The sequence below is a fragment of the Panulirus ornatus genome, chromosome 4 (genome assembly GCF_036320965.1).
Source record: "Panulirus ornatus isolate Po-2019 chromosome 4, ASM3632096v1, whole genome shotgun sequence".
NCBI lineage: Eukaryota > Metazoa > Arthropoda > Malacostraca > Decapoda > Palinuridae > Panulirus > Panulirus ornatus.
The window spans coordinates 73648521-73668495 of record NC_092227.1 but is presented as its reverse complement, the minus strand read 5'-3'; positions in this window follow the sequence as shown (position 1 = coordinate 73668495).

Below are 19975 nucleotides of genomic sequence, written 5' to 3'. Positions count from 1 at the left end.
AACACGTTTGCTAGAAAGCGAAAATCCTGGCCAACAATAATCATCAGGAGGCGACATTATGTTTCTATAGACGAAAATGTTCAAGATTAGGTTAACTCGCCTGCCAGGGGAGGGGAGGTGAGGTTTTCATAGGCTTTCTTGATTTCTACAAGTGTTTCATCTACTTTGACATCAACTATGTCAAATTTTCCCCAGACAGTCAGCCTGCGCCACTAACGAATGACTTATCATCGGAGAATAAAATGTACTGCTACAGAGTAAGTTCTTCCAGTCGTATTCTGATCTATAGATATTACACTGCACATAGAGAGCGGATCTAAACCGGTACTTGGCCGATGAGAGGAGTTTCAGACGTGCTGATGCTGTAGGAACATAAGACGTTCGTGTCACTGGCTATATCAACACGTAGAGGCCGTGACCCCCAGGCTTGTGGGATCCAAACTTCTATAGCACAGCACTAGTCCTGGTGATGCAGAAGGCATTCCATGTTTATTGTTTGAACCTGCTGACCCACCTGTAGCTTAGTGTGCCGAGCCAGACCGTCCCTGCCTCAGGGCGCTCCGCTGCCTCCCGTCCTGCCACACAGACCCCCGGGTCTTGCCTGACGGACTGGACTTGGCACATACGTCTTGTCCACAGGGAGGGAGCTGGGTGGGTACAGTTCCTTAACCTCATGGCTAACAGTGACCCTAGTTTGTGTTACCTTTTGTATAAGAGAGCTTTCATCTTAAGCCCTTCTTTTGTTCTGTGCACAGTGCTTGGCTGTGTTGTAAGCAGTGAATACTGACTGAGAACAGGACCCTAGCCACAACCAAGCCATCACTTGCTGATGTGTGGAATGTAACACCTTGGAGAATCATGAGCTCCCGTATAGTGGTTTATGAGCATTACATGTACGCCATATTTCACACCTCGTCTGCTGTCGTGTGGAGAAAGAGTTACCAGAATCATAAGAAAACGTCTAACGGTGAAGAAAAAAAAAAAGATGGTTTCAGTTGTTGAGCTGACGGAAGTTTGATTAGAAAAAAAGGGAAGTGTATTGGTGAGGGGTCGTGTAGGGTGAGGGTATGGTTGGGTATAATGTTTCAGAGTCATGGCCTCTGATTGCGGAGAATTGGATGACGAGGTCGAGTGGTCCAGTTCGGGGTGTGGATGAAGCTTTAGCCTGACGTTGGTATCCGGGACGCAAGGAGAGATACGTGGGCCAGAACCACAAGAGATGTTGCTGTGGTGAGGGTGGAGGGTTCTGACGGTAGCCACAGACGAAGCCTCTGTGTACATCATGTATGTATGTACCTCATCCATTACGGTGTGCATCGTGTATGTACCTCATCCATTACGGTGTGCATCGTGTATGTACCTCATCCATTACGGTACACAGGAAGGGTGACTTTCCGTGTCGTGTCGGACGCAGGAAGTGGTCGGTACTGGACATGGGCAGTGGTGGGCCTGAAAGGGGCTGTTTCCTGGTGTGGGTAATGGGCGGGAAGGGAGCTGCTGTCTGGCGTGGGTTAGGGGCATGGACGGGGGGCTGCTGTCTGTTTTGGTTGAGGGGCAGGGAGGGAGCTGATGTGTGGTTTGGGGAAGGGGCGAGGAGGGAACTGTTGTGTGGCATGGGTGAAGTATAGGGAGGTGGCTGTTTTATGACGCGGGTGAGGCACGGGTTAGTATATGTAGTGTGGTGTGGGTGAGGCATGAGTTAGTAGCTGTAGTGTGGCCTGGGTGAGGCATGAGTAAGTAGCTGTAGTGTGGTGTGGGTGGGGCATGAGTTAGTAGCTGTAGTGTGGCGTGGGTGAGGGACGGGATGGCCAGAGCTGGTGCGGATACATGAGGGAGGGCGTGACGGTGTGAGGGAGGGCGGCCCACGGTGGGAGGCTCAGCTGTGGATCATCACGTCAGGAGATGAGTCTTGGTGAATGGCCAGGCGGCTTAGGTGTGTTATGCCGTGGTGACATCTTGGTACACACACACACACACACACACACACACACACACACACACACACACTCCTCCGCGTATTGTATGAATGGGTAACTACACACACATATACACACATAAATAGTCAGGAACACCCAAGACCAACTTTTGCCTTATGAAGAGCTGCCGGGAGGACCACAGCTTCTGTAAGTCTACGGTGCACGTGAGACCAGGGAGGGAAATGCTAGAAAAGACACTGGAAATAGTATCTTTTATTGGTACTACGTGGTACAGGTACCATATGTTACAACAACCATATATTACAGATACCATATCACTGTGGTAGATGACGATGTAACAACAGTCCTGGATGTGAAACGGACAGAAAACTTAAACTGACATGTTAATGACTGATGCAGCGTATTGTTCACTAATATTCTCAGTGATCATTCTATATTAATCATTGAGAAAGACTATATCAGTCACTGAGAAAGAAATAGAGAGAATAACCGGTATGATAGGAAATAGGTTTATGAAGAAAAGAAAAGAAATTAAATACAGCAGCTCAACATTATTGACAAAAAGAGAACATATGCTGGACCTGAGGTTGGCTCTAAACAGGCTGTGAAGATTCTTTTTAGCATTGGATTGAGGTTTGGTTGTGGTCAGTTTTACACTGGAGGTTCAAGAGGATAAGTATTACCAGCTCAGGCCAGGGCTGAAGTCTAATTCATAAATGAAGATTCACCAGGGGAAATGTTCCTGACCAGGCAACTGTTACCAGGTCATCTGGAACAGTGGCGCGACAGCATTTTTTTCTTTCCGCTCTCGACCCTTGCCTCAGAATACCGCAGCACTCCCTCCCCCTCCCCTTACATTAACCTGTTCAATTTCAGTCATTCGATGATCCCCTTTGGTGAAGGAGAAGTGTAAAACAAGAAACAAGAAAACAGTGAACGATAAAGATTTTTGCTGCTTCTATGATACGTCATATAGTGTCGTTAAGCACAATGATTTCAAGTTTGTATTTCTACTTCGTTGATAACCATCGTTCCATCAGGTCTCCCACCTAGCTAGTGGGATGGTTAGGATTACCTCTGAGAAGAGAGAGTCTTGCTCTGCATGGCTGGCTGGGTGTGTGTGTGTGTGTGTGTTTGTGAGAGCTCAGTTTCATGTCATCTTCCACACCCAGTATGTTTTCTGCTCCGCGTTTTGATTTGGACAAGTGTTGACAACCCAGACTCACACAGGTAGGTGGAGGCGGATGGCAGGAGACCACGTAAGGCCAACCTTCGGACTTTGGGATGTGACTGACGCACAAGCACACCAGGACTGAGCTACTGGTCTCTCCTGGAAGAGGTCACCTGCTGAAGAGACTGTGACGTGTATATGAGAAAGATATCCACGTTCTCTCAAGGCTTCGCGACCCCCCGCCTCCCCCTCTCTCTCAAGCAACCCTTCGCGACCCCCGGGTTGCGAACCCCTGATCCAGAAGGAATCTGGATGAGGAGGACTTTGTAGGGTTATACAACTGAAGGAGAAAAGACGAGAGAGGAATTGAAGAAATGATTCAGCACATGGATGAATAGATTAGGAAACTGATGAATATTATCACAGAATATTATTATGTATTGAGAATGACCAAAGGAATTAAGAAAGTGAACAGCCAGGGGAAAACTGGCCCAGTATGTGGAAAGGCTCAAGAGAGAATTAAAACGATCTTGTCCTTGGAGTCCCCGAGGTGGACCAGGACAAGAAAATGCTAATCACACAGAGATCAGGAACTGGTGAAGATAATGGAGGACGGAGGACTGGAGGTAATCATATGGAAGAGGAAGAGGCAGGAACAGAGATATGGGGACTTTCATTTGATACAGGACACAGTAATGACACTATGGAGAGAGCAATATATATATACCTTGTTAGAGACTGTACAACCAGGAAGATATATGGAGTGTCCGATGACAGCTCCTGTAAGGTGCACAGGACTCAAGGTCAACCCATGACGGCGAAGGGGGAGGTTTTAGCGAAAGTCAGCCTCCCTCATGTTACACATGTCTCCTCTCCCTCCTCTCACCCCAGCCTTCCTCCCGTTACCCAACCTCCCTTCCGTCACGCCGGCTTCCCTCCCGTCACCCTACTCTCTCTCTCTTCCGTCATCCCTGCCTTCCTATTATCACCTCAGTCTCACCCCACGTCACCCCAACACCCCCCCCCCCCCTCTCCTCACCCCAGCCTTATCCCATCACCCTAGCCTCCATCCCGTCATGCCAGTCTCCCTCACACTATCACAGTCTCCATCGCGTTACCCTTACCTCCCTCCCGTCTCCTAAGCCTCCTTCCCGTCAACCCAGAGTTCCTGCCGTCAGAGCAAACTCCCTCCTGTCACTCCAGCCTTCCTCCCGTCACCTTAGCCATCCTCCCGTAACCGCAGACTCCCGTCTTGTCACCCCAGCTTTCCATCCGTCACCCCAGCTTCTCTCCCATCACCCTAGCTGTCCTCTCATCACCTTAGCCTTCCTCTCGTCGCCCATGACCCCAGCCTCCCTCCCATCACCCCAGGCCTTCTTCCCATCACCCCATCTTTCCCTCCCGTCACCCCAGCTTTCCTCCCATCACCCTAGCTCCCTGCTGGTCTTAACAATATGTCAGATCTTACTTACTTTCTTCTCACCTCGCTAATTGTTTTATATAATTCCCTCTTTATTGCCTCTCTCCCCCTTGCCTTTCCCTCTTGCCATCCGTCAAACGGGAGGCGTGCACGTGTCAACAAATGACGTCACGGGGCAACACGTGCAGCAGGCATCTCGCGCCTCATCTGAATTTCATCCTGGCCTTCGCCACGTGTTCCTCGCGCGCCTTGTGGCCACCGGTTTAAAGGGAAATATATTTCGCGACGGTCAGATGCCAAGTTTTATCTTTTTCTTTTTGTGTCGGTCGTGAATCATTCTTTAGCGGTTGGTGGTTCTTGAGTGAGACGGGAATTCTGTATACAGACAGACAGTCCCCGGGAGCCGGACATACACACACACACACACACACACACACACACACACCTCTCCAGCACTGTGTACCAACGCCGTGTGTCGACCAAGAATTTAATATACGGCCGCGCGTCTCAATACGACCGTTGGCATGAATGGATGTACTTTGCTTAGGTTATATATATACGCGTGTGATTCCCACTGCGCGAGAATTGCGGAAGTGATTTTATAAATAATCATCCCATCAGTCCATCGTAGTCAGATTTGTACTCCTAGGACGCTCAGAGAGCGACGGGGTGAGACAGTGCGAAGCCACGCGACAGGAAAACGGAGGCTGGTGGCGCCGCCGTGCACGGGGAATACCGGCAGGAGCCCCGTGGGAGGGTTGTGGGGTTGGGGGTTGGGGGTAGGGTGTTAGGAAGGGGGGGGGGGGGGTGTCCCGCGGCGAGAGCGCGGAGCCTTTGAGCGCTGAGGGAGGAGGAGGCTCCAGCCATCCAGCGATGTACACAGCGAACAACGAACGTCCAGCTTAGCGTAGAAAGTTTCCTCCGTAAATCAACAAACGTCATCAGTACACACGCTTCTCAGTATGCCGGGATTTATATATATATATATATATATATATATATATATATATATATATATATATATATATATATATATATATATATATATATATATATAATGATGATAATGATAATAACAATAAGTGTCTACTTATAAGCTGCAGGTGGATAACAGACAGGCTTACAGACAGACTACAAAACTGGTGTTAGACGGGGGAACATCTTCTGGCTCAGCGTGGTAGACGGGGTACCACAAGACTCGGTTCTAGGTCTCATTCTTTTCAGTATCTGGTCAAACAATCAGACGACAGGATTTTACTGACAAAAAGATCTCAGAATGTCTCACCACCACAAAAATTAGGAAGGAAAGTCCAGAACATGACGACTGTCTCATCATTGAAGGAGATTTAGACAAACTGATGCACGAGAAGGTGACTTCCGTGTTGAGAAATGGGAAAATAATGCATTCTGTTGATAGATTTATATAAGACACGAATATCAGTTGTTTGGTAATTGTTCTTTCGCCTCTCTTGCTTCTGATAATGACATTAGAAAACAAAAAGGACTGAAAGATCGTTAGAGATGACAGAATACACAGAGCAGTCGTTAATAGCATAACGAAGTAAACAATGTTAGGTTTCTTAACAGGAAATGTAAACTACGAAACGAAACGCCTTGTATTCCATCCTCACAACGTGCGAAACAGATCATGTTTAGAATATGTTGTTCACTACTGGTCTCAAGAGTTTATCAGACACCAAGGAAAATAATAACGACTACAGAAGATCAACATAACTCACTCACTGCCACTCAGAGAAAAAGTCTTATGAAGCAAAAATCATCAGAAAAAACGAAATATTCTTCTCTGAAAACACGAGCCCACAGTTGATCTAAGAGAAGTTTTCAGAATGATAGATAATTTCTAAAATATTCATAACAATAATCACTTTACGGTAGATAGACAAGATATGAGAAGAAGCAGTGGTATGAAGTAAAAAAAAGATGTAAAACCGCCGTGGGCGAATATTTCTTGATCAGTGTATTCCAGAATATTGGAATACACTGCCAGCAGAGGTTGTGAAAGCGGAAAGAATCAGTACAATCAAATCACGGCTTGACACATTACTTCACCGATGTTACACGTATCAGTGCATTAGAAAACGTAATGCAGGATAAGTCTTTTCAAGAATGGCAATATAATGTGTACGCATTACATTTTTTTTTTCTTTTTCAATGTATGGTCTGAATTCCTTCTTACTCAGAGTATCTGGCGGCAGAGGAATTATAAATCAGAACGTGTTTTCGATACGTCCTTTCTCACTACATTTCTATGAAGCGTAACTCTTGCACACTACATGGTGTTCTGTCTTAGCCTGTGAGGTGAAGACAGAAGAACGACTGTCACTGGAAAGTTGTCTCGTTCATCACACACGAGAAGTTACAAAATATGATGAAAAATGTCGTAGGTTCCTCTATGTCCGAATACGTCCGGCAGAGAATATTCAGTTTAAGGTTATCATACATTGAACATAGGTAGCAGAACACGCTGAGCGAAGCCCGGTGCGACAGCGTCCGAGGAGAAATTTGTGATGTGTGTTCTCATACATTGAACATAGGTAGCAGAACACGCTGAGCGAAGCCCGGTGCGACAGCGTCCGAGGAGAAATTTGTGATGTGTGTTCTTCAAAGTGACGTCACCTCCCTACAGTACTACCAACTCACAGCACGTCCATGCAGTATTACAAACACCGATCCATCCCATCCCAAGACCCTTCATGCCCGCGGTGCATATGACAAGCGGAGGAATTGCGAAACGTGCCAACACTTGGCGACGCAAAAGAGAAATATCACAACAGTTCACCACTCTGATGTAAGCAGTGGCATTATAAACAGTGGCATTACAGTAAAGTGAGGCAGCGCCTTGTCGAACATACCTTGTGCTATTTGATGATGGGGTTCGCAAACAACCAGTTCTCAAGAACTGGAATCAAAGCAGTTTCGACAGAGAAGAAAGAAGGAACACCAGCATCTGTGGCGTAGGGGAAATGCGACGTGTTGTCGAGGTTAGACCGAAGGGGTCACGTCGGTGTTCGACTTGATTCTGTCACGTGAGCATGGGAGAAGTACTCCAGGCACGGACGAACTAGTAGTTCATACACCTATGGTAATTGATCAGAGAGGAAGAATCTTCTGTATCCGAAAGGTAACCCCAGCTCAGTACAGGCCGATCTAGCGGACTGTCTGTGTAATCTGAAGTGTCCAAAATGGAGTGAATGATACGATGTTGAGTGTGCGCAAATTGATGGAATTATAAAGCCATCATAGATGAGAAAATGATGAAGAGTTTTATGGAAAATGAAAGCTAATTACGCTTCTTTGAAATGTGAAATTCACTTGAATCTTATGATGATTTTAATGAATAAAGATGAGTGGAATATCTTCTCTATTTTGTACCAGAAACTCAGAGTCGAGTAAGTAGGTAGTAACACAATATCACTCAAATCCAGACTAATCCATTTTGTCAGTGAAGACTTAAGTTTTATGTAATGTACCTCCTGGTATATAATGTACCTCCTGGTGCATTATGTACCTCCTGGTGCATAATGTACCTCCTGGTGCATAATGTACCTCCTGGTGCATAATGTACCTCCCTGTGCATAATGTACCTCCTGGTGGATAGTGTACCTCCTGGTACATAATGTATCTCCTGGTGCATAATGTACCTCCCTGTGCATAATGTACCTCCTGGTGGATAGTGTACCTCCCTTCATGTACCAGTGTCTTAATCAGAAGAGTTCGTCTCCATCGCTCGGGAGATGTTGAAGGGGTGTGACCAGACTGTATTCATAAAGAAGAAATGGTACCAGTGATTTTGAGGGAGAGGCGATGTAGACGAGCAAGTACAGGCGCAAGGTGTGGTGTAGACTACTGGGGTAGCCGAGGAGAGAAACGTACCACCCGTCTGTATGATTCACTTGTCAACAGAAACAGATTATCGTTTGGATTTACAGTTACAGGACGTCACGTGCCTATCAGTCTCTTTCCTTAAAGGCGGCGTAAACTAGACCCATTATTAACCGATGTGTGTCCTGTATGAACACGCACCCTTGTGAGATTCCAATCTTACAGTGAGTGGATCTGAATAGACAATAGGTACGATTTGACATGTTTGAGACATTTGTTTCACGTTTCACATCTTTGCCGTGGAAAATTATCGTCTATCGTTCCACTGAGTCTGTTATTTCATCAAGTCTGATGTTCCCTTTCATATCCGATTTTATTGAATTGATGATGTAGAATATTGTACCTTCCAGGAAGATGATGCCATTTTTTTTTTCTCGCGGGTCGTTCTGGAAGACGAAAGTTTTCTCCGAAGTTGTGGAGGAGTTGAATGCGTCACCAAACCCGGACTGTTGAGTGAGTTATGATAGTCAGTCGTGACCACGGTTAACACAGCACTGTAGGCAAGATGTGTCTGAGTTCAGATTGAAAACCAAGAACGCGGCGGGGGTTCAGTCCTGAGAAGATAGATGGGTCGTAGAGTGGAACGCCTCGGTGGTGCTGAAGGTGTCGCTCTGTAGCTGTCTGAGTCTGACGGATGCCCTGGCAGGTGTAAGGCTCTCGAGCCAGTAGTAAGGTGTTTATCGACGCTGAGGAGACAAGGAGAGGGCGCTGAGAAACACACATAAACCTGCAGTGTAAGGCTAGGCTTACCGGGCAAGACAACTGTCTGACAACATCATAACACCCATTATTTATCTCTCACTTACTGTCTTGATGGTAGTCTTGTGTAGTGTAGGTGTGTCACATCATCATCACAGACGACACTATACAGGCTCTCACCCCTGTCATGCATAAGCTTCATGGTTTATACAGTACACAACAGATTTTGGTATGCTTGTCCACGTTGCTTGTCAAGGTGTTTGACGGATGTCGTGATCATAGCCATGACTGTCATATTTCTTTCTTATATCTCCCCTGATGATGTGATTATTACACGAAAGTGCACTTGGGAACTTATCGTGTTTCATTTTCCCATGGACATATAGGAATATAGTTTATATACATATATCAGTAAGGATTATATTTCAGATATGATTCTGTTTCGAAACAGTGGTACGGTAGCTTCCCATGGAGTGTTAACCTGGGACCCGTCCAGTGTAGTCGCTGGTGTACAGCATGGACAACACTGTGGAAGCTGGAGGGGATTCTACCCTGGCGGTAGACCACCAGCATCACCCTGGGGATGCGGGCCGCCCGTCATTGTGCCACGGTGGGAGGCTCTCACACTTCACGCTACACTCTCAGAACTACAAGGGTCGCCCAGCGCCCACTTACCATTCTGAGGTGGTCCAAGTGTCGGCCTGTGGGGCAGAGGTGCACTGTGTGTATGTGTGTGTGTGTGTGTGTGTGTGTGTGTGTGTGTGTGTGTGTGTGTGTGTGTGTGTGATGAGGGCAGGTGGGTCACTGTCCAGATGCTGAGGGCTTTTCAAGTCACGCTCTCAAGACTCACCATTTATCTTGAGTGAGGGTTTGTTGGAGGAATTCTGGAGCTCTGGTTTGTTGGAGGAATTCTGGAGCCTTCATTTGTTGGAGGAGATCTGGAGCTCTGGTTTGTTGGAGGAGCTCTATAGCCCTGATTTGTTGGAGGAGATTTAGAGCTCTGATTTGTTGGAGGAGTTCTAGAGCCCTGGTTTGTTGAAGGAGTTCTAGAGCCCTGGTCTGTTGAAGGAGTTCTAAAGCTCTGGTTTAACACTTCTATCAATATGTATTATTGATCGTGTGTGTGTGTGTGTGTGTGTGTGTGTGTGTGTGTGTGTGTGTGTGTGTGTGTGTGTAGAAACACGCGCATATATAAATATACACTCACATATTATCAAGCATGCACACGCCAGTATCAAATATAAAGACACATATCAATTACACAGACAGACAGACAGACAGACACACAGACACACAGACACACAGACACACACACACACACACACACACACACACACGTGTCGACGTGAACAAGAGGTGACGGTTCATGTAATATTGACATATTTTTCATCGTACGTGAGTGAATATCATTTTCCTATGAGGCGGGTAATGTTTCTCTCTGTTTATTACCTCCCTTGTGGAAATATGAGGAACTGTTGACAAATATCCATGTTGTGACTGGATGTTGTGTCTCCTTATTTCACGACGATGTCAACGGGAACTGAACGACGACTCCTGAGCACGACCATGCGAACCCGCAGAACGACGGCGCGGCCCTTCAGAACGACGGCGCGGCCCTTCAGAACGACGGCGCGGCCCTTCAGAACGACGGGGCGACCCTTCAGAACGACGGCGCGGCCCTTCAGAACGACGGCGCGGCCCTTCAGAACGACGGCGCGACCCTTCAGAACGACGGCGCGGCCCTTCAGAACGACGGCGCGACCCTTCAGAACGACGGCGCGCACCTTAAGAACGACGGCGCGGCCCTTAAGAACGACACGGCGATACGAACCCGCAGAACGACAAGTCGACTCTTGAAAGCGACGGTCACGAGTCATGACCACACGACGGACTGATCCTGAGGTACATCACAACGACCCTTTGGCCTTGATGACTTAGTCCTGGACCTAACTACTAAGGGGGTGTCAGGGGTCAGGTCACACGTCATGCCAGCGGAGACCCGAGGGTCATATACCGTCGTGATTGAGAGGTTACCGTACGCGAGGAGGCGCCGCGTGCTCCCGGGTGAGGTCACACACACACACACACACACACACACACACACACACACACACACACACACACACACAACTCTCCTGAGTTGACCAGAGAATCAAACACACCAACAAACATCAGCAAACATAGAAATAGGAAATTTGCACGTGGTCAGATTTAACACACACACACACACACACACACACACACACACACACACACACACACACAAGTAAACGAACCTCTGTCTTTCTATCTCTTTATCTATCTATATATCTATCTATCTATCTACCTATATGTATATATGTATATAATTCTTGGGATAGTGGAAAAAAGATACTTCCCACGTATTCCCTGCGTGTCGTAGAAGGCGAATAAAAGGGGAGGGAGCGGGGGAGGGGGGGGGGGGCTGCTGGAAATCCTACCCTCTCGATTTTGATTTTCCAAATGAAGGAACAGAGAAAGGGGTCAACTGAGGTTATTCCCTCTTCGCCTCAGTCCTCTGTCCTTAACGCTACCTCCCAAATGCGGGAAATGACGAATATGTATGAATATATATATATATATATATATATATATATATATATATATATATATATATATATATATATATATATTATCCCTGGGGATAGGGGATTAAGAATACTTCCCACGTATTCCCTGCGTGTCGTAGAAGGCGACTAAAAGGGGAGGGAGCTGGGGGCTGGAAATCCTCCCCTCTCGTTTTTTTTTAATTTTCCAAAAGAAGGAACAGAGGGGGCCAGGTGAGGATATTCCGAAAAAGGCCCAGTCCTCTGTTCTTAACGCTACCTCGCTAATGCGGGAAATGGCGAATAGTTTGAAAAAAAAAAAAAAAAATATATATATATATATATATATATATATATATATATATATTTTTTTTTTTTTTTTTTTTTTTTGTTTGTCGCTGTCTCCCGCGTTTGCGAGGTAGCGCAAGGAAACAGACGAAAGAAATGGCCCAACCCACCCCCATACACATGTATATACATACGTCCACACACGCAAATATACATACCTACACAGCTTTCCATGGTTTACCCCAGACGCTTCACATGCCTTGATTCAATCCACTGACAGCACGTCAACCCCGGTATACCACATCGCTCCAATTCACTCTATTCCTTGCCCTCCTTTCACCCTCCTGCATGTTCAGGCCCCGATCACACAAAATCTTTTTCACTCCATCTTTCCATCTCCAATTTGGTCTCCCTCTTCTCCTCGTTCCCTCCACCTCCGACACATATATCCTCTTGGTCAATCTTTCCTCACTCATTCTCTCCATGTGACCAAACCATTTCAAAACACCCTCTTCTGCTCTCTCAACCACGCTCTTTTTATTTCCACACATCTCTCTTACCCTTACGTTACTTACTCGATCAAACCACCTCACACCACACATTGTCCTCAAACATCTCATTTCCAGCACATCCATCCTCCTGCGCACAACTCTATCCATAGCCCACGCCTCGCAACCATACAACATTGTTGGAACCACTATTCCTTCAAACATACCCATTTTTGCTCTCCGAGATAATGTTCTCGACTTCCACACATTCTTCAAGGCCCCCAGAATTTTCGCCCCCTCCCCCACCCTATGATCCACTTCCGCTTCCATGGTTCCATCCGCTGCCAGATCTACTCCCAGATATCTAAAACACTTCACTTCCTCCAGTTTTTCTCCATTCAAACTCACCTCCCAATTGACTTGACCCTCAACCCTACTGTACCTAATAACCTTGCTCTTATTCACATTTACTCTTAACTTTCTTCTTTCACACACTTTACCAGACTCAGTCACCAGCTTCTGTAGTTTCTCACATGAATCCGCCACCAGCGCTGTATCATCAGCGAACAACAACTGACTCACTTCCCAAGCTCTCTCATCCCCAACAGACTTCATACTTGCCCTTCTTTCCAAAACTCTTGCATTCACCTCCCTAACAACCCCATCCATAAACAAATTAAACAACCATGGAGACATCACACACCCCTGCCGCAAACCTACATTCACTGAGAACCAATCACTTTCCTCTCTTCCTACACGTACACATGCCTTACATCCTCGATATAAAACTTTTCACTGCTTCTAACAACTTGCCTCCCACACCATATATTCTTAATACCTTCCACAGAGCATCTCTATCAACTCTATCATATGCCTTCTCCAGATCCATAAATGCTACATACAAATCCATTTGCTTTTCTAAGTATTTCTCACATACATTCTTCAAAGCAAACACCTGATCCACACATCCTCTACCACTTCTGAAACCACACTGCTCTTCCCCAATCTGATGCTCTGTACATGCCTTCACCCTCTCAATCAATACCCTCCCATATAATTTGTTAAAATGACCAGACACCTAGATTTTTGTTAGATTCTTATTTCATTTTTCAAATTGTTTACTATTTCTTCTTAAGTCGTTTGCAGGTTTGCATAAGATACCTCCAAGGATCTTTGAACGTTTTGATGTGAATCTATCAAATCATCTTCAGGAGGGTGTGGAGAGGTCGGTGGAGCAGATGTGAATAACCAAAGGTGGCAGAGGGAGGCTGTGGGCGGACGTGCATGTAGCTATACCTGCTCAAGTGCAGTAACGTGGCACTGGGGCATGTAGTTGTAGTATCCTGTCTTGGCTCGTGTTCTGATTGATTTTTGATGGTTGATCCTTGATGATCAGGGCTTCGTCGATGTGTAGGCTTCTCATTCACAGCTTAAGACTGTAGATTTGACAGTCGTCTCTCGTGTGAGGGCAGCTTTGTGCTCCTTGGCTACATGTAGTTTGATGGAGGCTTCTCGTAGGTGTTGGGGTGAGTGTACAGGTTGAGTGCTTCCCACGTAGGTCATGTTAGTAAGGACCTCCAAGTCTCCTTGTTGATATTTAAAATGATAAATGTAGTTGGATTTTCGTCATGTGTCTTGTCTTCTGCACAGCTGGTTACTCGTGATGAAGATGCCTTTGTTTGTGTGTGTGTGTTGGTAACTAACATCACTTTGTCGTCTTGTGTTGTTTGGTAGATGTTTCTGGAGACGATGTCTCGTAGTGCACGTTTATCTGTCTTGTAGCAAGTGGCAATCTAGGTGCGGTGTGTTGTTGCTTGGAGTTTTTGGTCGCTGCGTGTTTGTTTGGCATGAAGGAAATACGTTGTTTCATCGCAGATATTCATACTGAATGCCATTTATCTCAGTACATCTCTCCACCCGCTTGAGAACAGAATTCCAATCTTCCTGGGACATAAAGACTGGCTTCATCAGCACCGTGAAATTCGTCAGTGTGATGGCCAACTTCAGATCCTTAATTGTGGTACGTTGAGAGACGCGATCCCTTCCTCACAGTACACCCCGGGGGGACGTAGTCCATGGGAGTCAGATCTGGGGAACCTTTCGACCAATACGGTTTCGCTACGTCGACCAGTTCGTCCACCAGACATAGTATCGATGGCGTCTTGCATAACGGTTCCGTCCTGGGAGTGACCCATCTTTGCATGACGACTGTCTCTGTAATCATTATGCTCCTGATAGTGTAGTAACACAGAGGTTGTCAACCATTAGTGAATGATAGTCATTAGCAATTCACGGCGTCAGAGGACGGTGGAACCCAGCGTCTCCCAAGCTGGGACTCCATCCTTAGAGTGTAACTCCCATATCAGTAAGTTATCCTCCTAAGACAATGCTTGGAGTCTCAGTACTTGATATATTCAGCTGTGCTTATTGTCTGGTCCAGTCAGTTTCAAGTTCACCTCGTCTGACCATACGTTATAGGTGCCACACTGACCGTCCTGTTCAGTGTGGGGTCTGCCTCCTCCATCATCCTGAAGCGCGCCAAGCAGTAGATGTGGTCAGAAGGATCCATATCCAGGATGATATCAGATCCTACTTGGTGAAGTTCTTCCAACACCCATTCCTCGACCCAGACCCCTTTGTTCACCGTCACATGGCCTCTTCATCACCGTCACATTTTCGTATGTATGTCTTGATCTCTGCTTCCCAGAGCGAGCGTGAAGCATCACCGACGCTTACTGTAGGGTCATAATTGTCTCTTGTTACCAGTAGTTCTCCCGGTCAAGAGTTCCCGCATCATATGTTCGTTCCCAGTCTTCAGTCACTCTTGAAGCACTGTCTAATCTCCGGTAATTCCATACGACCAGTATTATCTGTTCTCTGATTAGCCTGGCGCTGTAAGGAAAGAGAATGGGGAAACAACCGGGTATTAATGCTTCATAGTAAATGTGTCTGTGTGAGACATTCCTTAGGTGAACACCGAACTAACCATATTCATCTAAGTTGCTATAAGTCCACGGGATTTCGCTAGATGTATGACGGACTCTGATTATGAACTGACCAATTATTTTTTGTCACACACACACACACACACACACACACACACACACACACACACACACACACACACACACACACACACACATCAAATGAAATAAGAGATATGTCAAAAAAACGTAAACAATTATTTTTACAGGAAGAGTTGTGAATGAAAAGAATAAGTGACTGAGGACATGGTTAATGCAGACAGCATGCATAAATCTAAATTGTATGATGGTAAAGTGTTCAAGAGATGGGCGCCATGAGTGTAAAACTCTCTTTCCTCATAGTGCAAATAGGTAATTACACAAGCACATACACACCGATAAATTACAGAGGCATAAGTTTGTTGAGTATTCCTGGGAAATTATATGGGAGGGTACTGATTGAGAGGGCCAATGTGTGGATCAGGTGTTTGCTTTGAAAAATGTGTTTGAGACATACTTAGGGAAACAGATAGATTTATATGTGGCATTCATGAATCTGGAGAAGGCATATGATAGAGTTGATAGAGATGCTCTGTGGAAGATATTAAGAGTGTATGGTGTGGGAGGTAAGTTGCTAGAGGCAGAGATTTTATCAAGGGGTGTAGGAAGAGAGGAAAGTGATTGTTTCCCAGTGAATGTCGGTTTGCGGCAGGGGTGTGTGATGTCCCCATGGTTGTTGAATTTGTTTTTGGATGGGGTTGTTAGGGAGGTAAATGCAAGAGTTTTGGAGAGAATGGTGAGTATGCGGTCTTCTGAGGATGAGAGAGCCTGGGAAGTGAGTCAGTTGTTGTTCGCCGATGATACGGCACCAGTGGCTGATTCGAGTTAGAAACTACAAAAGTTGGTGACTGAGTTTGGAAAGTGTGTGAAAGAAAGAAGTTGAGAGTAAATGTGAATAAGAGCAAGGTTATTAGGTTCAGCAGGGTTGCGATGTGAGTTTGAACTGAAAAAAATTGGAGGAAGTGCAGTGTTTTAGATATCTGAAAGTGGACTCAGCAGCGAATGGAACCATGGAAATGGAAGTGAGTCATAGGGTCGGTGAGGGAGAGAAGGTTCTGGGAGCAGCGAAGAATGTGTGGAATGAGAGAACGTTATCTCGCAGAGCAAAAATGAGTATGTTTGAAGGAGTAGCAGTTCCAACAATATTATATGGTTGCGAAGCATGGGCTATAGATAGGGTTGTACGGCGTAGGGTGGTTGTGTTATGTTGGAAATGAAATGTTTGAGGACAATATGTGGTGTGAGGTGGTTTGACCGAGTAAGTAATGAAAGGGTAAGAGAGATGTGTGATTATCAATAAAATTGTGGGTGAGAGAGCAGAAGAGGGTGTGTTGAAATGGTTTGGACATATGGAGAGAACGAGTGAGGAAACGTTGACAAAGAGGATATATGTGTCAGAGGTCTGACACTTATATCCTCTTTCTCAATCCTTCTTCACTCATTCTTTCCATGTGAACAATCCATTTCAATACATCCTCTTCCGCTTTCGCAACCACACTTTTTTTTTTTTTTATTACCACACATCTCTCTTACCCTTTCATTACTTACTCGATCAAACCACCTCACACCACATATTATCCTCAGACATCTCGTTTCCAACACTGCCACCCTCGTCCGGACAACCCTATCTATAGGCCATGCCTCGCAACCATACAACATTGTTGGAACCACTATTCCTTCAAACACACCCATTCTTGCTTTCCGAGATAATGTTCTCGTCTTCCTCACATCTTTCAACGCTCCCAGAACTTTCGCCCCCCCCCATCCTGTGACTCACTTCCGCTTCCATAGTTCCATCCTCTGCCGATCCACTCCCAAATATCTAAAACACCTCACTTCCTCCAGTTTTTCTCCATTCAAACGTACCTCCCACTTGACTTGTCCCTCAACCCTACTGTACCTAATATCCTTGCTCTTATTCACATTTACTCTCAGCTTTCTTCTTTCACACACTTTACCAAATTCAGTCACTAGCTTCTGCAGTTTCTCACACGAATCAGCCACCAGCGCTGTATCATCACCGAACAACAGCTGACTCACTTCCCAAGCTCTCTGATCACAACAGACTGCATACTTGCCCCTCTTTCCAAAACTCTTGCATTCACCTCCCTAATAACCCCATCCATAAACAAATTAAACAACCATGGAGACATCACGCACGCACCCCTGCCGCAAACCTACATTCACTGAGAACAAATCACTTTCCTCTCTTCCTACTCGTACACATGCCTTACATCCTCGATAAAAACTTTTCGAGGATATATATATATATATATATATATATATATATATATATATATATATATATATATATATATATATATACCGCTGGGAATCGGAGCTTCGGTTGTAATTGTGATCGTCACTTGACCAGATTGCGCCAAAAGACCGTCGCTGCAGCAGCGGGTCGAGACCACTCATGGCAACAAAGCCTTACCTCCGCTTACAATTACGTTTCCTCATTTCATATCATCAGTGAACTGGTTCATTTCATTAGGCCGCACGTAATATAGGCCTTTATTGCAACAAGTTATTCTCTTCAATTATTACAGGTGAGTGCGCCCCAAACTACTAGAGTTAGGGCGCCAGGTATAAGGGAAACTCTTTGGTGGATCGCGTTGGCGCTTGTTGTTGTATGCATTCTGGCCTGCACTTGCGCCCGCACCTATTGATTTCTAATATTATTCTGGTATTTATCCATTCATCGTCGGTTCTCCTATAAATTCCATGACCATAATTGTGTTCGCTATAGCGGTGTTTAGCGCTATATGAATCGTCAGCGGTGCGATAGAAGTGTTTACCCCCAAAAGCCTGTACGTAAATCACCCTTGTGGCCTTCTGGCCAAAGATCCCGTTTTCTGCGCGAGGGCGGGAGATAGAGCCGTGTGGAGGGGAAGCTAAAGTAATATCGAGGGAAAGGTTAGACTGGAATGATGCCTGTTCTCTGTTGATTGACACTTGTACTGTTGTCCTGGTAACGTCGCTCACGGGCAAGATATTGTGGCATGTTATTCAATAAAAAAAGATGAGTGAAGAGCCTTGTTTTCAACCTGATCCTGCTCTATATGTTTTTCAAAATGAAAAAGGCTTTTCGATATTTCTTTTTATATTTTATTGTATTTCGTTTTACAGTCTGTAACCAGAATTCGTAAAAGTTATCAGAGTTATTGTTGCCCTTGGCTTTTTTTGTATATATGCGGATAAAAATTCAGTGGAAAACCTTGTCACATTTATCAAAAATTGTAACACGAAAAATAGTCTCACATTTCTATATTAATTTGTTATATTTGAACCTCGAACACTCGTTATTGTATTAACCCCTTGAACGAGACGGTACGAGCTTTACGCACGACAGCACGATACTGAGCACGAGGGTACGACCCTCGAGCACGACGGGACTACCCTTGCACACGACGTGCGACCCTTGTGCGCGAGGATGCTACATCTGAGCACAACAGAGCGGCCCGAGAGAGCACGACGGGGCGACCCATAGCGATGCGACGGTTGAGCACGTTGAAGGCGCTACTCTTGAGCGATGAAAGTTAAGTGATTGAAAGTCATCTGTCTAGATTTTCAGGAAGCATTCGATAATGTCCCCGCATCACAGACTACCCACGACGGTACGACCGCTCTGCACACACGTACTACCTTAAAGCACAACAAGACAAGAGGTAGATCACTTGGTGTGGATATTGTTGTACTCCGGAGGATGGAAAACCGACTGACTTGTCGTAAACAAAGAGTAGCGACACCCGGTCAAGCCTCGGGATAGTTGAACGTAATAAGCGGTGTGCCACAGGGATCAGTTCTTGGAACAGTCTCTCCCTGATATATATCTTAATGACACTAGTTACGTTGTAAGATATAAAGATTTGCATGAAAGATGAAGCTGAGAAATAAAGCTACAACAGAAATTGATTTGAACTACAAGCTGCTGTAGGCACATTGATGGATTGCGCTCACAGATGGTGGATGAATCTTGATATCGATAAGGGCAAAATGTACAGATCAGTGGTAAAAGGGAGAGGGGAAGATACACAATGAATTCTGTGAAGTTACATAAGGTAAATACGGAAACAGACTTAGGTGTGATAATCTCTGATGACCTAAAGCCAGGTAAGAAGTTCACAGAAGTATAGGAGGTAAACATGATTCTAAATTTCATAAGTAAGGCATTCCAATTCAGGTGTAAGAAACTAAATCCTCGCTTTTTACAGCTCTCTCTTGTGTCCTTACCTTGAATATTGCTTCCATTGTTGGTCACCATACTAGTAACAAAAGACACACATGATAGAGAGAGTATAGCGACGAGCTATCAAGGTGCTTCGTAGACTTAAAAACAAACATTATGAAAGCCGACCTGACGACCTAAACTAATTAACTTCAGAAAATAGAAGGTCAGGAGGTATCATGATACAAACATACAGGATTATCACTCACGATCTGAACATCCATTCAAGATTGCATTTGGTCTCATTTGAC